Below are 19,685 nucleotides of genomic sequence, written 5' to 3'. Positions count from 1 at the left end.
TAAAAGAAAACACCACAGGAACCCTGGCTTTTATTGCATTTCATGTTGCCAACTCAGTCTGTGGGTCGTGGGCAGTGTAGCTATAGCTATAAGTAGATACTAGCTGAACTACGTTCCCCGGTAGCTTGTGCATATAGCTTATAACAAGTTTCACAATCTTAAGCTTTGAAGTAGTGTAACTATTCCTTCACCTTGTAGCTGGGTTGCTTGACAAAAAGCTACGGAACTGGTACACACACAATTCTATTTTTGAGTGAGTATCTTTAGTTGCATTTTGCATTTTACAGACAATGGGCCAGTTCTTATATGGTGTGACAGCCTGGGGTTTTTTAAATGGGCCAGTTCTTATATGGTGTGACAGCCTGGGGTTTTTAAATGGGCCAGTTCTTATATGGTGTGACAGCCTGGGGTTTTTAAATGGGCCAGTTCTTATATGGTGTGACAGCCTGGGGTTTTTAAATGGGCCAGTTCTTATGGTGTGACAGCCTGGGGTTTTAAATGGGCCAGTTCTTATATGGTGTGACAGCCTGGGGTTTTTAAATGGGCCAGTTCTTATATGGTGTGACAGCCTGGGGTTTTTAAATGGGCCAGTTCTTATATGGTGTGACAGCCTGGGGTTTTTAAATGGGCCAGTTCTTATATGGTGTGACAGCCTGGGGTTTTTAAATGGGCCAGTTCTTATGGTGTGACAGCCTGGGGTTTTTAAATGGGCCAGTTCTTATATGGTGTGACAGCCTGGGGTTTTTAAATGGGCCAGTTCTTATATGGTGTGACAGCCTGGGGTTTTTAAATGGGCCAGTTCTTATGGTGTGACAGCATGGGGTTTTTAAATGGGCCAGTTCTTATATGGTGTGACAGCCTGGGGTTTTTAAATGGGCCAGTTCTTATGGTGTGACAGCCTGGGGTTTTTAAATGGGCCAGTTCTTATATGGTTGTGACCACCTGGGGGTTTTTAAATGGGCGAGTTCTTATATAGTTTGACTGGTGGCAGCCGAGGACTGCTCTCTCTCTCTCGCTGTCGACTTCTGCAACAGCGGAAAACTCTATATCCGCAGGCACGCTGATTAACTGGAAATCATCAGCTATATGTGACATTACTCTCCCGTTACTCTCTGTTTAAGTAAATGCAAGGGAGCTTCGTCCTCCTGTGTGTGTGTGTGTGTGTGTGTGTGTGTGTGTGTGTGTGTGTGTGTGGGGGGGGGGGGGTTCCCAAAGGTCACCTGCGTCAGTAGCAAGCTCGCACAGAAGAAACAACTGTGGCAGTGACAGGCGCCATCTTTCTTGTCATTCGTTTTTGTGTGTGTGGGTCTGTGTGTAGTAGTTCACCCCCAAAATCATGGCATGGGGTGTGTGATTGATAGAAAATAAATCATTTTTTGGGGGTGAACTACTGTGCACACAGACTCTCACACACATACACGTCACACACACACACACACACACACACACACACACACACACACACACACACACACACACACACAAAACGAACAAGTTGCATCCCAAGACTACTGTATAGAAAGATGCGCGTCTGTACTGCCACAGAAAATAAGTAATTTAGAACACTGGTACTGCTATAGTCCTGCTACTGCTAAACTATACTGCTATAAGCTAGCTGCTTAACCCATTTTGGTGTTAGCATTACGTTATGCTTTAGCTAGATCTACAAGCAGATCTACAAGCTCATATGGCGCAACCGAGTGTCGCGATACGAGCTTGTAGGTCTGCTACTTTTTGAAAATTCGAAGAACGACTGACATAGAAGACATTTTTAGAATCTGATCTCGGGTCAGAATGGAAAACTGTCAGGATGTAGAAGACATTTTTTTTAATCTGATCTCAGGTCAGAATGGGTTAAACCGTGTATATGGGAAGAGGAAGACAGTCAGCAGCTTGTTGTGTCCACGCACTGGCCGTGGAATCCTCTGCCCTCCGTCCTGTGATCAATAAACTGCATAAACTACTTACTGCAGAGGAGCTGTCTGTCTGTCCTGCTCTGTCTGTCTGTCCTTGTCTGTCTGTCTGTCTGTCTGTCTGTCTGTCTGTCTGTCTGTCTGTCTGTCTGTCCTGCTCTGTCTGTCTGTCTGTCTGTCTGTCTGTCTGTCTGTCTGTCTGTCTGTCTGTCTGTCTGTCTGTCTGTCTGTCTGTCTGTCTGTCTGCTCTGCTCTGCTCTGCTCTGTCTGTCTGTCTGTCTGTCTGTCTGTCTGTCTGTCTGTCTGTCTGTCTGTCTGTCTGTCTGTCTGTCTGTCTGTCTGTCTGTCTGCTCTGCTCTGCTCTGCTCTGCTCTGCTCTGTCTGTCTGTCTAACTCTAGGAGGTTCCAGGAGGTCCTCAGCTTTATGTTTTAACCCATTCTGACTTGAGATCAGATTCTAAAAAATGTCTTCTACATCCTGACAGTCTTCCGAGAAAGCTATGTTTCTATGTCGGTGGTTCTTCGATTTTTGAAAAAAATAGCAGACCTACAAGCTCGTAGCGCGCCACTCGGTGGTGCGCTATGAGCTTGTAGATCTGCTATTTTTCCAATAGCTATAAAGCATAACATGACGCTAACACCAAATGGGGTCCCGCCCCAAAATGGGTTTGATACAGCTTCACAATCATTTTAACCACTTCATCCACAATTAATATACGTTGGCTATCCAGAAATCTTGTAGAGATCTGCAAGCTCGGCACAAAGTGCATTGAGCATTTTTTGGGGGGAAAATGACGAGTCATTTAAGACACAAAGCCTCTCTTCTGGGGGTACCGTACTGTACCTTACCGTACCTTACCGTACCGTACCGTACCGTACCGTACCGTACCTGGCACAAAACCTTTTCAGACGGGGGTCCGCAGCTAAAGGCAACCTATATATATAGTCTGGTCTTCTTTCTTTGGCTGTACAACCTGTATCTCTCCCACTCTTTTCATTCCCCTTAGCTAATTGTCGTGTCCTCTGCAGTCACGTGTGCGTGTTTGCATTACTATACTTGTGAGGACTGTGTGCGTGTGCATGCGCGCGTGTGTGCGCGTGTGCGTGTGTGTGCGTGCGTGTGCGTGTCCGCAGTGGTAGAGGTCAGGCTGCTCGGTGGATGCATTCAGTTTGCTGTGCTCTGCTCCCCAGAGGAGGAGTGTGTTGGTGAGAGAGGGAGAGGGGGGGTGGGGGGGGGGGGGGAAGGGATGAGAAGCCATTAATGTGTGTGCATCACAGCATGGCAGTGTGTGTGTGTGTGTGTGTGTGTGTGTGTGTGTGTGTGTGTGTGTGTGTGTGTGTCTCTCTTTGAACTATAGTGTCCAAAGAATACTGTGAAAATTGAGTCTCTCACCAGTTCCTTTTCCCCTCCATCAGGCTGACCCTGGCTGACCAAGGGGAGGCGGTATATATATATATATATATATATATGTGACCAGTGCCAGCAGAATATGCCTCATGTCGCCAGAATGAACATGCCTTAAATCAATAAATAAACTCGTTTTTTTTTTTTATGTGATTTTCTTTTTTTTTCATATTAATACAGTTTGAATGTTGAAGAAGGTTTTCATTCAAACAGATTGTTCATTTGGGCAAATGAAATGTATACATTTATACGTCAAAGTGGGCTTGTTTTTTAACAAGTTTCTGGAGGCAGAAGAGCGCAGTTCCGAGATTTGCATGTTGGTTACGATTGGTCCTGTAATCTCTTTGTCCTCAGGTTTCACGCTCTGATCACCGCCCATTAGCGTGCTTGTGTTTGTAAACACAGAAGTATTCTGGGCATTTGGGTTAGACTTTACAGAAAATAAACAAAACCACGTATAGCTACTCGCTGAAATACACTTCCCAGCTTGGAGTCTTTCACCAACAAACAACAGGCTAGAAGCTAGCTAGCCTAGTTAGCCGTTTGTGTCGTGTGTTAAAGAGCAAAGAGATCACACGTCTTTTCTTTTAATCACAACTCGCTCATTTCTTGCTCATTTAAAAAAAGGTTATATACTATGTAAACTATGAAATGCAGGCTTTCATTTGGTATATAGAACGTTTGTGTAGGCCGTCTCTAAGAAACGGTATCAATTGAAAAGGAAATGTCGGAAATTTTTTTCCTCGCGCACCCAGCAAAGAGCTACGTCTTTTCAAATACGGCCGTTAGTACTGTTAATTCAACATCCGGTGAGGGGAGGATACGGATCGTGTATGTATTGTGTATATAAATCAGGGCATACAGTGGGTGGGCTTTAGACCGGATGTAAGCCTTGCACACTAAATAGACACCCGATGTAGTATGAATCCACCCATCGAATGCACAGGAATTACTATAAATGAAACCAGGCATTGTGACTGCATGTGGACAGATCTGTTTATTAAAATAGCAAATCTACAAGCGCACAACATCCTAGCCTGATGCGTCGATTTTATTTATTTAAAATACTGGGTCAATTGTCTGACTTTGATTGCTTAAAGTAGACCTGCATAAAATGGTGTACTGCAGCTATTTACAACCAGGTAGTGTATAAGTTAAATTGAACACTTAACTTAATATTTAATACTTGAATACTTATACTTAGTATTTAATACTTAGTACTTTCAAAAGGGTTTATTGGGGCACCTTACAAATTGCATTGTTTGTTCTACTGGCTTAAACATGTCAGTGTTTCTAGTGTTGCACTGTTGACAGCTAAAACGTCCTATTGTCTCTTGTCCCTCCCATTGTCACACCCACTTCTGTCCAGCTCTAAGGTGATAAAATGTTGTGAATATTGAAAAGGGCTTTTCTCAGCTTTGGGTGAAAGGCCCCAGTCATTTTAAAATGGTTATATCTCCTTCAATTATTGTCCAATTTCATTGAATGATACATCATATGAAAGCTTACATTCTGTACTTTAATAATCTGTAAAAATCTGAAAAATGGAAAAGGCGACATGAGGCATGTTTTGTTGGCACTGGTCACATATGAGACCAGGATTATGGGCGAGAGAGATGCCGGTCATCCTTGTCTATCTCTGGTATAAAGATGCCAGTAATCCATGCATTTGTATGGTATAAAGGTATAAAGATGCCAGTAATCCATGTATTTGTATGGTATAAAGGTATAAAGATGCCAGTAGTCCATGTATTTGTATGGTATAAAGGTATAAAGATGCCAGTAGTCCATGTATTTGTATGGTATCGCGCTTGGCATCTTTTTGACGCTTTCATGGTAGTACCTTTATCCAAAGCCTTACAATGTGCATTATTGTTTAGAGAGAGAGCGAGAGAGAGAGAGAGAGATGAACAGACATGCAGACAAGGAGGATGGATGGACTTCAGACAGACAGACAGACACATAGACAGCTACTTTGACAACTTGACAAGAATGGACTGATTAATACTGATGGAGATGAGAGCGGAGACAGACAGACAGACAGACAGTCTGTCAGCATTGGGTGACAGACTGCCTGAAGGCTGTTGTAGCACAGCAAGGTGTGCGTGTGCGCGTGCATGCTGTAACGGTTTGTTATAGATCATGGATCTGGGGTGCCATGCAGCCAGGCAGTTTTATCCTGACAAAATGTTAGTTTAAGAGGGTAAACCGTTGCATAAGGCTGTGCAGCTTAACACTTACAGCACGTAGGACGCCTGAGAACGTCATAGGATACCGAACGTAGAGTTCTAAGGACGTCTGAGGACGTCCTAGCGACATCCCAGCGATGCGGGGCGAGATATTAATATTCAGAATTTTTCCTATTTATTTTTTTGGCATTTCGCTTTTCGCTTGCCGTATGCTAACGCTCAGTGCAACTATTAGCTTATTATTGACTCCCACGTTAGCGAGACGGAAAGAATGACTCGTAGCTCCTAATCCAGGGCGCTCTCCGTGGTGATGAATAGAGCGATATGCTGGCGCTTATTTTCTGCTCCTCATCCGTCTCTCCCGCAAAATATGAACGCTTTTTGGAGCGTAAAACAATATATTAAGATGATCGGGGATGTTGAGGTCACTTTGTAAAGTCAACTTTTTTAGGAAAGTGTTTCCGGTTCATGGCTTTCAAAGTAAAAGCGATCAGACACCTCCGGTATTCTATAGCCTATATTTTGAAGGCAGTCGGCGTACTCAATGTGTTAATGTGGTCCGCATCGCACCGCACTGCACGCCCTGTAGAGTCACTTGTAACACAATAAACACAGACGCGGTCTATTGCAGTTAATAAGTTGTATATATTGAAATGTTCCACGCACATATAAGTTCACCACAGTTCAGTTCAGCAGTCGGTTCCCATCGTATATCCAGCCCGAGCACAAAGCATGAAACCAGACCAGTATGTTTCCTCCTGTATACCCGCACGGTATCCGGTAGGTATAGTAACCCCGAACCCCTCAGCTGTTCTGTTGTGTCTCCTCTGTTCGCTACTCACTCACTGACGTACATTCTGACCTGAAATCAGATTTATACGAGGTTTCCACTGGACACACACTGGTCTGATTAACCCATTCTGACCTGAGATCAGATTCATACAAGGTTTCCACTGGACACACACTGGTCTGATTAAATCCCCCACTGTTCCAAGGTGCCCGATCCAAACGATGGCCGGGGAGTCCTCCTCTGTGCGATCCTCTCCACAATGTATATCCAAAACGACGACGCTCCCGAGTGCACAACGATTCATTAGACTTAACCCATCCTAAAAATGTCTATTACATCCTGACAGTTTCATTATTAACCCATTCTGACCTGAGATCAGATCCTAAAAATGTCTATTACATCCTGACAGTTTCATTATTAACCCATTCTGACCTGAGATCAGATCCTAAAAATGTCTATTACATCCTGACAGTTTCATTATTAACCCATTCTGACCTGGAGGAGTGGGATATACCACAGCATTGACAGTGTGGAGGGATTCATTATGGCACATCGACGAAAATGTGGTAAAAAAGTATAAGAAAATCAAGGTCATTTTAAAATACGTTGGATTATATGCCACTCAATGTGTGCCCAGTATTAATGACGATATTGGAGTATGCGCGCGCACACACACACACACACACACACACACACACACACACACACACACAGAGAGAGGCCCCCATGCATGACTCTGTGATGAAATGATGCTGGCATCCATATAGAGCTATATTATGGAATCAATAATCATAACATCATACAGTAGGTATACCGCTTCACCACACATACACCGTACCTGAACAATCATCAACAGTATGAAAAGCCTCTGTACTTCTGGTGATGCTTCATACAGTATATGCTCTCGGGAGGTTAAGGACATCTGGTGCAGCTTGCGTGTGACTGACTCACAGGTTGTCCTCCCCGGTTCTTGCATTGCAGTGATTTGTGTTTGTTAGAGAGACTCTGCTCCGGATCATTGGACTGGTCCCCCTCTCTCAGTATAGTAGTCCATTGGATTTCTCTCACAAGTACAGTGAATGCAAGCAGATGCGCAGCCTACACACACACACGCACACGCACACACACACACACACACACACACACACACACACACACACACACACACACACACACACACACACACACACACACACACACACACACACACACACACACACACACACACACACACACACACACACACTTTCTCTCGCTCACTCACTGAGGCATGCTGCTCAAAATCTCTGCCAACCGCATACTCCTCTCGTATAATGGTCCATTGTTGTGTGTAAGGTTAGGTATTCCAGACAGTGGATGGACTGAGTGTGAAATAGGAGAGAGAAAATGACCCCAGGGAAGGTGGGAGGAGGGGGAGAGAGAGAGAGAGAGATAGAGAGAGAGAGAGAGAGACAGAGAGAGGGTCTCTCGCTTTGCAAGAAGACTGTGAGTCAGGCTTCAGGAACTCTGCCACTTAAGTACCTGACACCCGCAGGGTCTGCTACTGTTACAATGAGACATGTTTACAGGGGCACAGTGTGTGTGTGTGTGTGTGTGTGTGTGTGTGTGTGTGTGTGTGTGCGCACGCATGCGTATGCTGAGCATAGCACAGCCCTGCTATAAACACGTCCAGCAAAGTGCCATTGAGCGTTTGACCTTTGGTCTCTGATAGCATATTAAGATGGCGGGGGGGGACGGGGGGACGACAACATTCGTTCAGGACCGTAAAAAATAAAATAAAAACGGCCGCTGTCTCTGTGTAACCTGACCACAGTCATGTGACGTCTGTGTACATTGTCCGTCTGCATCTTCTAGGCTCCTATACACTGGTGTTAACCTATTTTGGGGTCGGGAACCCCCTTTTGGTGTTGGCAATTATGTTATGCTTTAGCTATTGGAAAATAGCAGATCTACAAGCTTGCAGGTCTGCTATTTTAGAAAGAAAAAAAATCGAAGAACGACTGACACAGAAACATGGCTTTTTCAGAAAACTGTCATTGTCAAACAGACATTTTTAGAATCTGATCTCAGGTCAGAATGGGTGTAACCAATCCCTCGACAGAGCGGACCGAGGCAGTGAAAGGGAGAACGGCTTCTTCCGTCCGAATGGAAAACTGGTGTGCTAACGTGTATACCACAGTGCGTGTATAGGCGGCTTTTTACAAGCGATGTACACGAGTGATGTAAACATGACAGGTCTCCCAGATGTCCACCGGAGGGCGGCCATGAGTCGGTTACACCACTTAGTACGTACTCGCGCGCACACACGGGCGAGTGAGCGTCTGCGTGCGCGTGCGCATGGATTGCATCCTTTTACTCTGTCAATCTCAGTCAACCTTTATCCTCCTCTTCACTCCCTAACGCACTCTCTCTGATCAGAATGTGACCTCTCTCTCTCTCTCTCTCTCTCTCTCTTTCTTTCTTTTTCTTTAATTCTCTTTCTTTCTTTCCTTCCTTTCTTGTGTGTAACCAGAGCTGGACTGGCGTCTCTCTCTTTACGTGGTTATGCCGCGTGACAACATTATCGCCGTGTCGTTTATCAAGCCGGTGAATCAAATACGGCCATTACATTTTACTACCCCTGATGCACGCCTCGGCCCGGGACCTGCGGACTGACTCCTAAGCCTTATCTTTAATATCTGACTGTGAGATCAGATTCTATAAACGTCTTCTACATCCTGACAGTTTTCTGATAAAGCTATGTTTCTATGTCAGTCGTTCTTCGAATTTTTCAAAAATAGCAGACCTACAAGCTCGTATCGCGCCACTGGCGCGATATGAGCTTGTAGATCTGCTATTTTTAAATAGCTAAAGCATAACATGATGCTAACACCACACCGGGTTCCCGTTCAGAATGGGTTAATATCTGACTGTGGAAACAAGACAGCCACAACAAAAAAATACTATAATTATATAGAGACAGACAGAGACTATAGAGAGTCTTTGACTGTAAAAATACAAAGACTATAAAAGACTGTAAAAATGTATAAAAGACTGTAAAGATGGGACCCAGTGCCTCCCTGCTTGGCACTCAGCATCAATGGGTTGCATCGGGGGGAGGGGGGGGGCGGGTGTCAAATCAACTAATCAAATGATTCCCGAGCGAGGCAGCACGGCTGCAGCTCGCCGCTCCAAGAGGTCAAATGTGGAGAACGTGTGTGACAAATCGTACGACTTTGACTTTGACTTATATTAAACTTACTAAAAAGTAATTTGTATATGGCCACATACAGTATATATGACGTGGATGTATGGCGGCCAAAAAAAGAGAATCTATTAGCATGTGAGCCTTTTGTTAGCCCGACTTCAATATTTTACACTCTTTAGATTTGGTTTAGAACCACTGTTTCTCTCAAGATATACAAGATCACAGTGCGTTACTTTGTGCCGCACTGCGAGCTTGTACATCTGCTGTTTTTTTTTATTTGGGAACTACTGGTGTAGGAGGCATATAGGTCTTAAAGGGGAATTCCACTCATTCTCAACATTTTACTATGTCATTAATATACCTTTGAGCTGTTGTGTGGACATAATACAAAAGTGGTTAACATGGTGAAGTACATCTTGATGACATCATCAAGATGTGATTCAACATGTTAATGATTTTTTTCAGACCTCCAGTTCTAGGAGAGACAGAATGGGGGGGGACTTTTTTTATTATGTCCACACAACAGCTCTATAAGGTATATTAATGACATAGTAAAATGTTGCAAATGAGTGGTATTCCCCTTAAAATTTTTTGCAAGCTCACGTACAAACCATGAGTCACCACGGTTGATCCTCACGTGTACAGCTGACACATGTGTATGTACAGTATGTGTACAGTATGCGTACAGTATGCATCCAGGCACGGAAAAAGAAAGATGTAACGGCGCTAAAAGCAGTAACGGAAGTGATGAATAATAGAGAGAGAGCAGAGCAGAGCAGTCTCAGCTGAAAGAGAGAGAGTTTAAAAGGAGTGGATGCAAATGAAGAATAATCATTTGTTTTGAATGACTTCTCGCAGGCTATATAGGGAATCTGCCCCCAACGCTACAATAACCGCAGACAAAACAAGTAGTTAGAAAACTAGTTAAACAATATCAAAAGGTGCTCCTGGGTCAGCATGAGAAACAGAAGATCCGGGCTACTCAAATGTTACAAAGGAGGAATTCGGCCTTTATTTTGAACATCATTACATTATATTATAACATGTTTTGACCGCAGAGGTCTTCAAAACGGGAGTCTGTGTCCGATGTGCTTCTGTTTGTCTGGTTGATTATTGACTATTATATTATTATTTACTACGCATCAATTTCACCTCTGGGATGATCAGGTATATCTCATCCAGGGGGGCAGTCAGCCAGATATTTCGTGAAGCCTCATTTGAAATCGGTAGTTCATATAATGGCCTGTTGTGGCGCTGGACTGGACCCAAAAAGCCCCATAGCTCCATAGAGGCCCATGTATTTTGGCCCAACTTCACCTAGACTGTATTACCTTAATAAACATGGTCATGAATACTTTCTTCTTCCAGTCACTAGTTTAAAGTCTCATTTCTAATGTCATAATATTCTTTTTGGAAAATTATGGTCCCATTAATTAAAAAAATGACCATAAAGTCGCGTATGTTCTGAGGGGCGTGGCTACCGTTACAGTCTATGATCGGGATTCCCCTCCCACTCAAGAGTCTTCTCCTCCCACTCGAGTCAAAATAAAAACCAACGGAGAAGAAGGGGGGAAGTCCCGCCTCGTTGTCTGGGCAGCCAATGACCAGCTGGTACAAAACGGAGCCAGCCAATGGCCAGCTGGTACCAAAAGATGGCGACTTACATCAGGAATTAGCATATCATTACAGGCTTCATTTTACGTTCATGTTAGACCCGGGGAACGCTTTGTCCATATTTTTTACAGTCTATGATCTCATCTCATCTCAAATGACGCATATCACCCTGATGAAGAACGTTTGCCTCGTTATATTAATAACGGGCTGATTTGAGTGCCCGGATCTTCCGTTTTCATCTCGCTGCAATACTTCGCTTTGTAAACTTGGACTATAGCCTCTATGTATATACTGGGATGGATATTGCAGCCTGTTTTGCGAGCTGGAAATAGCAGCTGTCAGTGGTTAGTGTGATTAGTATTTTTGTAATGATTGGCAGGCCCTGGAGGAGACGATAATTATTATGACAGGAGATGGAAAGGTTGGAAGACGGCGTGCACTTGATGCGCTCAGCGGGACATGCGTTTTGATAATAACGGAGTGCATTTTTAATTGGTCCATTCATTCACAAATACATACATTGGGAGGTGAAGCGGCAAACAGTCAACTCCATCCATCCATCTTCAACCGCTTATCCGTAGTCGGGTCGCGGGGGGGGCAACAGCTCCACCAGAGAGCTCCAGACTTCCCTCTCCAGAGCAACATTAGTGACTTCCTCCTGGGGCGATCCCGAGACGTTCCAAGGCCAGTGAGTCGATGTGTTTCCTCCAGCTGCGCCTTGGTCTGCCCCCGGGGGTCTCCTCCCAGTGGGACGTGCGTCGAGGACCTCCCTATAGGGAGACGCCCGAGAGGCATCCTAACCAGATGCCCCGAACCACCTCAGCAGCGGTTCTACTCCGAGTCTCTCTCATGTGACCGAACTTCTCACCCTATATCTCTAACACCACTGGGAGCAAATGGTGGTTCGTAATCTTGCTCAAGGACACTTCGACACACTATAGCTCTGGGGGAGGCTCCCGGGATCGAACCGGGAACCTCGCGGTTGACCATCTAGCTCCTCCGCCGGCCACTCTGGCCCCTTGTGGAACCATGGTCGTCGGGATCGGGACTCAAACCTGCGAGACACGCTGTCAGGATTACCAGCCTATAGGTGCCTGGGCCGCTATAGGCCCGACAGGTTTCTGCCCTTTCACACTGGGGAGGGGTATACTTGGTAACGCGGACGCTCAGGGGTGCCCAAAAGGTCCATCGTGATCTACCAGTAGATCACATGACATGTGCCTAACCCATTCTGACCTGAGATCAGATTCATACGAGGTTTCCACTGGACACACACTGGTCTGATTAACCCATTCTGACCTGAGATCAGATTCTAAAAATGTCAGTCGTTCTTTGATTTTTCAAAAATAGCAGACCTACAAGCTCATAGCGCGCCACTCGGTGGCGCGCTATGAGCTTGTAGATCTGCTATTTTTCAATAGCTAAAGCATGACATGATGCTAACACCAAAATGGGTTCCCGTTCAGAATGGGCTAAATAAGATTTAATTTAAATATTTGAAAAAATCTGCCACTTGAATTAAGGTGACTTGATTGATTGACATCAAAAGGGCCTGATGTGCACACACACAAAAAAAACATCTCTGTATATAGCATAAGCATTACACATCGTATGTGTTTATTTATTTCCCATTCCAAGTGCATTTTGTCTCATAATGTAAATGCAAACTCCGCTATTCCAAAGCCATCTCAGGTACATATTTAAATTATTTTCAGCAATGGGCTAATCATTTTTTTTCTTTTCTTTTTTATATATTTTTTATCCCACGATTTTGTAACCCATTTTCCACCCCTGTGTCAATCATCTAATGTGATCCTGGGCTCTACACACACCCTCCGCCAACCTAGTCCCCATATATGGGGGACAAGGGGAGAGCAACAGACTTGAACTCATGCTTCCTTCATGCCTGAGTGTCCAAGTTGCTCCTTTACACCTGACAGGGGGGAGTTTCCCTGGTTGGACGTAGCGCGTGGAAGGAACACGTTATTCCAACCAGTTCCTTTCCACTCCATCAGGCGCCCCGGCTGGCCAGGGGGAGGCAGTTTAGAGACCAGGTTAGGGCTAATAATTATTTGGGGTCGGTAGATCTGATCTTGTTGAGCTATAGTCATAGCAAAAAAGTGTGGGCAACCCCCTCTTCTCTAGAACGTCATACATGGAGCGTTTGGGTTTGTACATCCAGCTCATAAAGAAAGCGATCTTAGCAGTTTGGACCTCTTCCTAAATGCAGAATGTGACCTTTGACCCCCCCCCCCCCCCCCATCCCCAACATACTCTTACACACACACCCACACACCCCTCCCCTTGGAGGCATCTCTCATTAACCATTTGCCTCCATGCATTCACACTCCGGTGTTGTTGTTTTCACATGTGTCCCCCGCTACGTTGTAGAGAGAGAACCAACTTGTCTCCAGACCTACAAGCTCGTAGCACGCCACCGAGTGGCGCGCTATGAGCTTGTAGATCTGCTATTTTTCAATAGCTAAATTATAACATAACGTTTAAAACACCAAAAGGGGTTCCCGACTTCCCGCCCAGAATGGGTTAAACCCTAGTTTAATTTTTTCTTTTTTCCCCGCTTACTCTGAAACAGCCGATGTACAAGCTCGCAGCGCGTATATGCGAGGTGTTTTGCGAGCGAGCTTGTTGCTATTCTTTGGCATATCCTTCATTCTCCTCTCATGGGGGTCCCTGGCACAAAACGCAAATGGTCATGAACATGTTTGAACATATGATATGAACATGTTTGATATGAACCACTGGTCTAAAAATGAACGCTGGCTTGTTTGAGGGTCAACTCGGTCATCTACCTTGAATAGATCGGTGAGGAATTTCAGGAGGAGTCATTTATTTTTATCCATGTTTTTCTTTTCTCTCTCTGCCCCCCCCCCCCCCCCGTCACCACTGTCCTTGTCCTCTTATTGAAAATGTCACCATTTTGTCCCTCAGTGTCGTCTGTAAGAAGGAAAGGACGATTCTCTACCTGTCTACCTTCCCCCTTTCCTGCCACCACGTCCCCCTCCCCCAAAGTGTAGCTGAGGTGTGTGTGTGTGTGTGTGTGTGTGTGTGTGTGTGTGTGTGTGTGCGTGTGCGTGCGTGCGAGGTGACTGACGTGTCACCCTGACAGCTGTCACTCAACGTGACAACCTACAAACAGTTCGTTTACACCGCGCCGCGTGTTTGAAGAGAAGGTGTGGTGCCACGCAGGCCGCAGTCGGCCTCCGCATATAGACACATGACCGTACAGAGGCTGTACTGTACATTGTGTTAAAGATATAGAGTGCCACCATTTTTTTTGCATTTTTCTACGAGGCGACAGTACTTCATTAGACACCCTGGAGTCGTGTGTACTGTACAGTATGTGCAACGGCGTATTGACTTTTTGCATTTAGGGTATCTTCCTGGAGGCTGAATATAGTGACGCCCACACTATCATGAGATACAAGATTTTAAATTGCTCGAAATGACTAGACTTCCCATCACATATTTTGACCATTGGTTCTATAGCGCGCTTCAAATGGAAATATGTCAAAGTCTGTTCGCCTGCGACATTATAATTCGCCTGGAGATGGCATTTTTTCATGGACATTCTTTCATTATCATTTTTGGCCATGCATGCGGAACCTGAAAGATGAAGCTGAAACTCTGTGTCAGAATGTGACCTAGGGGATTTGAGACCACCTGTCTGAGATCAGACCAGATTTATTCACTCGCACCCTTGCAATCACACCATGAAATCCACTGTTATCACCTTTTATCTATTTATACGTTCACCCCACATTCCCCCCCCCCCCCCCTTTTTGTTGTGCTATGTGCCATTTTAAGCTCCTAACCCTATAAGGCATATCGTTTCCTCCCGTAAAACAGCGCCCTACTTGATCATGCTACAGCGTCGCACACAAGTAGGAGTTGTACAAGCTCGAAGATTTTGATTTGACAATTTAGGGGTTAACCCATTCTGACCTGAGATCAGATTCATACGAGGTTTCCACTGGACACACACTGGTCTGATTAACCCATTCTGACCTGAGATCAGATTCATACGAGGTTTCCACTGGACACACACTGGTCTGATTAAACATGGTTAAACTTTCCCGGTCAACCTTTGGATTTTGTGTATTTAGTCTGTGTGTGTGTGTGTGTGTGTGTGTGTGTGTGTGTGTGTGTGTGTGTGTGTGTGTGTGTGTGTGTGTGTGTGTGTGTGTGTGTGTGTGTGTGTGTGTGTGTGTGTGTGTGTGTGTGTCTGTGTGTGTGTGTGTGTGTGTGTGTGTCTCTGTGTGTGGGGGGGTTATAGTTTAAAAACATGATGTGTTTAAACTATAAAGACATTATAGTTTAAATGTCACTTCACGGATAACACGACACGTTCCTTTATCCTCGTCATTAGGCCTTTAGAAGATGCCTTTCTTGGAACACAAAGCCGATTAATAATCCCCATCAGCTGCAACGTTCCCCCTGCGTGTCTCCCATAACGTGATTGAAAAGCCGTCTCTTATATTCCACACACCCTCTACTTAAAGGACTTGTTCTGCTTGAGTGCAGAACCACGGCAGTGCCGTGACCAGGGCTTCACAGAAGGGCCTGACTCTCGCACTTCACTCACATCCATGTCGTCTCTGTCGGATGGAAACCTCACACGTCAAACTGTCACTTTTCAGGATTCACTTTCAAGAGTGGCATATCCACGACACGTCCTCAGCCTGTGTACTTTTCACTGCTTTATGTGTAAGACGAAGCAGGGCGTTGATTTATACGATTTAACCCCATTTTGACCTGAGATCAGATTCAAAAAATGTCTTCTGCATCCTTTTTTTTCTGAAAAAAGCTATGTTTCTATGTCAGTCGTTCTTTGATTTTTCAAAAATACCAGACCCACAAGCTCGTAGCGCGCCACGAGCTTGTAGATCTGCTATTTATTTTTATTTTTTTTAAGATATTTTTTTGCGGCTTACGCCTTTTTTTTTAATTGATTTTTGAAGGGACAGACAGTAGGCTGACAGGAAACGGGAGAGAGATGGGGGGACGACATGCAGCAAAGGCCGTGTCGGGTCCGGGAGTCGAACCCGCGGCACACCGCGACCGGACCACCAGTCCGGCGCCCAGACCGCTACGCCACGGCCTGGGCCGATCTGCTATTTTTCAATAGCTAAAGCATAACATGATGCTAACACCAAAAGGGGTTCCCGCCCCAAAATGGGTTAAAAAAAAAAAAGCACACAAAGTTTAAATATTGTCTCTGTCGGTCAGGCCCTTCTGGTACTTTTTAAGTTCGAAAAGTATAGTTGATCTACAAGCTCAAAACGCGTCGCTTCGTGCCACGTTTCCAGCTTGCAGGTCTGATAGGCCTACTTTTTTTTACACATTTTTCTTTGTGGCGCTGTGGTATGATCTAGTGAAGAAAAAAAAAAAACACACACACACACACCGAAAGATAGAATTCAGAGATACAAGATTTCTCCTCCCCTCCCCCGACAGCGATGATTTGTACTCTCCTCTTTCCAGCCCCCCCCCCCCCTCCCCTTAGCCCTGCCCTGCCCCCCCCCCTCTCTCTCTCTCCCCGACATACAGGAAGGGCTACGTCTAATCAGCTAACGAGGCACAGCTCTGTTTTCTAATAGTTGACGATGGGCCCCATGCCAGGCCAATAGCACTATCTGTGTGCCAACGACCTCACTGATGGAGTTCACTGTGTGTGTGTGTGTGTGTGTGTGTGTGTGTGTGTGTGTGTGTGCGTGCGCGTGCGCGTACGTGTGCATGTGTGCACTCTAGTCTACACACACACACACACACACATTCCTGTTTTTTTTAATCCATTAATTGCCTCTAGCTTCTCCCAGAAAGTCGGTTCTGCCAATTACCCTCATTGGAGTTCCTCCATTACTGTTACCGATTGATGGCGGAAGATACTGGGCCCTATTATCTTGCGCTCCGCCTTACCCCTATATATCCCTAAACGAATTAGCTACATTTTATGTCAAATAGTTCAGCTAGTACTATTTTTATTTTCAAAATAGTAAAAAAAAAATGGCAAAAAGGTTTAGGGGATATTGCGTAAGGGCCCACTGAGTCCAAACTTTTGAAACTTACTTTAGAAAAGTAACAGTTTTAACCCATTTTGACCTGAGATCAGATTCCAAAAATGTCTTCTACATCCTGACAGTTTTCAGAAAAAGCTATGTCAGTCGTTCTTCGATTTTTCAAAAATAGCAGACCTACAAGCTCGTAGCGCGCCACTCGGTGGCGCACTACGAGCTTGTAGATCTGCTGTTTTTCAATAGCTAAAGCATAGCATAATGCTAACACCAAAAGGGGTTCACGCCCCAAAATGAGGTTCCCACCAGACAGAGACAAATTGCTGGATAACGCATCCAATGACATTATGCATATGAACTGTATCCACATTTCCCATTCCTGTTTGCAGACCTGTGCGGGTGATTTGAGTTCACTGTCTTTCTTATCTACACCCCGCTAAAATAAAAAAAAAGTAACGAGAAAATAACAAGAACAATCATGTCAACACTCCTTTCTGTTAACAATTATAATCGTCAGTCATTAACGTCTTCTAAACGAGCTGACAACGCTGCGTGCGTGCGTGTTCAATTCCAATCCAGATCAGATGGTTCTGTGTCAGCATTTCTTTGCAACGTCTTTGAATCCCTGAATATGATTAAATCCAGCATGTGTGTGTGTGTGTGTGTGTGTGTGTGTGTGTGTGTGTGTGTGTGTGTGTGTGTGTGTGTGTGTGCGTGTGCGTGTGCGCGTGCGCGTGTGCTGATATTGTGCTGCTCCATAGCACGTGGGTAGAGGTAGGGCTGTCACAATGAAAAAGTTGACGATTAATTGTCACACAAACATCTGCTATACGATTATTAGTGTGTGTTTCTTTTGCATAGAACATTGTAGCGTAGCGTTACATTTTGTATGTCTGCCTGACTTTTAGGCTTCAGAATCACAAATTGCACACGGCAGATATGTTCAAATGAGTTAAACGCACAGAGAAATCACTGACACATTTGATATATTTAACCCATTCTGAACGGGAACCCATTTTGGTGTTAGCATCATGTTATGCTTTAGCTATTGAAAAATAGCAGATCTACAAGCTCAGGTCTGCTATTTTTGAAAAATCGAAGAACGACTGACATTTTTAGAATCTGATCTCGGGTCAGAATGGGTTAATCAGACCAGTGTGTGTCCAGTGGAAACCTCGTATGAATCTGATCTCAGGTCAGAATGTGTTAAACCAAAACCATGCTTGCATCATGCTTTATGTAGCATGTGACGTGTCAAACTAGATGGTTTTCATGATGCTGAATCCATTCCAAGCACTAGTTTTGCACACAAAAAAAACACTCATTGGGCTTAAAACGGCCATGCCCAATGGATGCAAAGGATGCTGAAATGGATTCAGCATCATGAAACCCCCCTAGTTTGACACGTCACATGCTAGATAAAGCATGATGAACATTTTGAATATTTAGCCTTCTATAGGTTGTAATTGGTATGGTCACATATTATGCCAATTATGAAAATTGCCCAACATAATTATGCAAGTTAGCATCCGGCAGTTTCTACATGCTGGGTGGGATCCATACTAAACATTTATAATATAAAACCTTGGTGTACTCAACATGTCCGGGTTCACAATGGAGCTCTATAGGCTGGCTACTAGACTATTTACTGTATGTTATTTTAGATTATTATCTCAAATAATTGTGATCATGTAATAATTGTGACAGGCCTAGGTAGAAGGGCCGTCTGGCAATTGGAAGGTTGCCGGTTCGAACCTCGGCTGGCCCAGTGGTCCCTGAGCAAGACACTTACCCCCGGGGCCTGAAAGCTCTGCGCTCATCTGAGCCATCTGAGCAGCCATCCGCTCGGTGAAGCAGTAAAAGTAATCCCCCTTATCCCCGGGCGAGTAAAAGAACGTTCACCCCCAAAAACATGCTCGCCGCCACCCCCCGGCCGTCCAACCTTATTCCTGAACGTAACCTCAGTAAAACTATGCATAAACTTACAATAAATACATATTGCATCCTTCTTGAGTTGTCTGACTGAACCTTATTCCTAAACGTAAGCTAATAGGCTGCGTTTACGCTTTGTTTTGTTTCCTGGGTCTTATTTATGACTGTGGGTGTTTGGAGACTGTACACAGCATTTAATAAATCTGTATAGGCTCTGTCTATCCGAGGGCCTGCCGGGTATAGGGAGAGACCGCACACAAAGACAGACAAACACGCATAAACATGCACACACAATAAACTCCCAGTCATTTACCCACACATACTGTATGTATTATTCATAAAATGAAACAAACGCACGCACGCGCACGCACGCACAGGCAGCTCCTGGCATTCTAGGCAATATAATGTCTCTTCATCTCTTTTGTGGTTTGGTTCTCTGCCGGTTCCTTGTCCTCCTGCTGTGTTAATGTGTTTTCGGGGGGGGGGGGGGGGGGGGGGGGGGGATTTGAAGCCATATCAATCTGTACTGTATCAGTGTCAAGGAGTCCCCAATTGATTTGTCTGTTCTGCGGATCCCCTGCGGAGCCTTCTAATCAGAGGATGTGAGGAGAGAAGATTTATGT

The 19,685-nt window shown here is 44.8% G+C and overlaps 1 protein-coding gene across 3 annotated transcripts in view; it reads left to right on the top strand.

The window, feature by feature from the left end:
- Positions 1–19,685, top strand: part of rtkna (rhotekin a) — a gene marked incomplete at its 5' end in the record, with an annotated part of 195,349 nt that overhangs the window by 100,838 nt on the left and 74,826 nt on the right. The gene's annotated exons all lie outside the window — the stretch shown is intronic.

The sequence above is a fragment of the Protomyctophum parallelum genome (assembly GCF_964188405.1).
Source record: "Protomyctophum parallelum genome assembly, chromosome: 15".
NCBI lineage: Eukaryota > Metazoa > Chordata > Actinopteri > Myctophiformes > Myctophidae > Protomyctophum > Protomyctophum parallelum.
Note: the sequence above shows the minus strand (reverse complement) of the source record. Positions and strands in the feature narration are given on the sequence as shown.